Below are 2,933 nucleotides of genomic sequence, written 5' to 3'. Positions count from 1 at the left end.
TAACTTGCTGGTTACAACATTTGGCGGCCCCAGTGAGATTTACGCCACTGGGCACGAACCAGACTCGGTCCAGGCTCTCCCAGGTTAAGAGGTGGTCTATAGAGGAGGCGCCGTCATAGGGGTTGTGTGTGTGTGTGTGTGTGTGTGTATGTGTGTGTGTGTGTGTGACTTGAGTGGATTTTATTTTTGCAGTCCAGGATACAGCGAAGACAGAGCAAAGTTCATCTTCACACCAAGGGCCTCAGTGTTGAGGTGACTCCCAGCCTGAGAAGGGCTGAGGCACCCTGAATTTTGAGAGGTCGAGGTTTAGGCCTAAGGAGGTGTACGTGGTGTAGTCATGATGCTGGAGGTTCTTGTAGGTAGTGTTGTCGAACGGCTCAGTAGGCGCTGGGGCCAGCTCCTGTGTGCAGTCTTGATCGTCTGTCCCCTGGCGTGGCCATGTCTTCCACGGCCTTGCCCATGGCCTCATACTTCAGTGCTGCTGGCTTTTCATGGTAACCATGGTTCTTCTCAACAGGAACTGTCTCCAAATCGCTTGGTGGAATCTGATCTTTCATGATTGCCTCTCTAGCCTTCAGGTGCTCTTCTCTTCCCTGCATCCCCCTCTGGGCAGGGGAGGGACCGCCTTGCACTGGGGCTCTGGCACCAGTGTTTCCAGATGCCCCTCTGCAGCCCCAGAAGGAATGGCTTGCAGCTGCCCCTCTGCTCTGGCCTCTTCTGCCAGCACAGCAGGTGCTGGGCTGCCCTTCAGTGGCACAGACAACCCTGATTTTGTGTGGACAGGTAAGGGTCCTTTAACTTTGAAGGGCTTTTGGCTTTATCTATTTCATTTAATCTAAATGTTTTCTGCAATTGTTTTTGTTTTAAACTTTGCTTCAAAAACCCTTCATCTACCAGAGATCTGGGCATTGTGGTTTTTGCTCTTGCATCCTCCCTGCCTTCTGATGGCTTCGCTGGGAGCCCTTTCTTCTTTGGCTGGTAGGGCTTCTCTGGATAGGTGGTGTTCACATGTGGCTTCTGCAGCTAGGTTTTCTCTTTTTCTGGTACTGTAATTTGGGGGGCTCTGTTTTCAAAGGAATGAGAGGCCTCTGGTTTTCAAAGCCCCCATCTGCCTTTGCGCACCACTTGAGGAGCGACCTCTGAAACATCAGCCTCGTGGTCAGAGGAGCTGGATGAGGATGAAGAGGAAGAGACATCACTTTCCGTCCTACCCAACAAGCTTCTGAACCAGAGCGCTGCTTTCTGAATGGAGATGGAACTTTCTGTGGAAACTCTACCAAAGGCTTTCTGGACAAAAATTTCTGAACTCCTCCATCTGTGAACAGCACGCTGCCATCAGGGCTGGGGCTAGCTACCATCCTGCCCTTATTCACAGCTGGCAGGTGAGAACCCGGTGAAGATAGGTTTTTAGACAATTCACCTGCCGTCCGGGTGGCTAGGAGTTTGCCCCTCTGCTTTGGTTCCACAACGTTTTTCGGTGTACTTTGCTTCTTGGGATTCTGTGGCTAACCCTTCTCACTGTTCCCCGATTCCACAGACAAAGAAACCGTAGAAGCAAGTCCTCAAAACACATGAGCTTCCTGGAGGATGGTCTTCAGCGCCCCGGCTCATCCTTGTCTCAGCAGAAGCCACTGCTGTGGCAGTGACAGCAGGTGTTGTAGTCAGGGCCACGGCAGCTGTGCGTTTTTTCTTTTTTTCTTCAAAACAAGTCTTTTAATTGTTCAAAATAACACAAAACGACATCGCACTATGGTAATATTGAGTCTCAGGGGTTACTCTGCAATAGTGAACGGTGCACTCTCCTCAGAAACAAATCAATAGGTGCGCGAGAGAAGGGATGGGGTAAAACAACAGGGCCAGGTGAGTGGGCTCCAAGGTGACTAAAGGTGACATTTTCCACAGCAAAATGTACTATAATACAACAAACTAGAGGCCCTGGAGGACACAGGCTGCTGCATCTCCAGGCAAAAGTTGGTGGGGGAGGGCTGGAAAGACTGGCTGCTCGGTTCAACTCCTTGTGACCCGCTGGCAAACCTTGCTCCTCGATGGAAGCTCGGGGAGGTGAGTAGAAAACTGCAAGCAGATACCCCAGCCCCGGAGCCTGGCCTGGCCTGGGTTCCATGCTGCATATTCATGCAGCTGCTACGCTGCTGCTGCTGGCGGCCGGATCTGTTGCCCTAGCCTCCCTTGTGGGTGACACTACACTGTTGCCCTCCCGAGCTGCCACCAAGGATGCCTGGTTCCCCTCCATTCTCTACCCTTTCCATGACAATTTGGGGGAGGCGGCACAGCGGCTGCAGAAAACAGCAGCCCCATGTGGGAGGTGGCATTGGTGGTGCTGAGGGAGGGGGCGTAGGGAGGGCTGGGAACCCAGGACAAGGAGGCCCCAGCCCTCCCTCCAGCTTCCCCAGGCTCAACCCTATGGGTGCAGAGTGATCGCCCATGAGGAGTAAGCTGTCCTTCCTTTGTTCCAGCAGCCTGAGGACAGGCAAAGGGGCAAAGGGCAGGGGCCAGCAACAGGAAGTCGGGCACCTTCTAGCACAAGCTAAGTTATTACAGTGCCACACTGTCGGTCCTTAACCCTACCTAAATGAAAAGCCCTTTTCTTTGGAGTAAAGAAAGTTCAAATGGTAGGAGTTTCAAAGACCCCAATTATAACTTTTAAATCAAACACTATTAAATTTTAATTGGAAAAACTAGTAGGGCATGGTTTTTCTTACAGTAGAGAGTGCCCCCATACATCTGCTAGGATGGGATTTTCTGGAGACCTGTAATATCCACATCCCATTTTCGGAGAAGGGAGAAATGATTCTCAATTAGTGAGACACAGAAGACTTACAAAAGCCCACATGTGATATTATACTTGCTAAAGTTAATCAAGGATTAGAAAGTGATAATTAGAGGCTTTCTTATCCAGATTCTTCATGGGCAAG

General features: G+C 50.9%; 1 pseudogene; it reads right to left on the bottom strand.

Moving 5' to 3' along the window:
- Positions 1–241: 241 nt before the first annotated feature.
- LOC101044824 (uncharacterized) lies at positions 242–2,122 on the bottom strand (annotated as a pseudogene).
- Positions 2,123–2,933: the final 811 nt, after the last annotated feature.

The sequence above is a fragment of the Saimiri boliviensis genome, chromosome 7, assembly GCF_048565385.1.
Source record: "Saimiri boliviensis isolate mSaiBol1 chromosome 7, mSaiBol1.pri, whole genome shotgun sequence".
Lineage (NCBI taxonomy): Eukaryota > Metazoa > Chordata > Mammalia > Primates > Cebidae > Saimiri > Saimiri boliviensis.
This window is presented reverse-complemented; position numbering and strand designations above follow the sequence as displayed.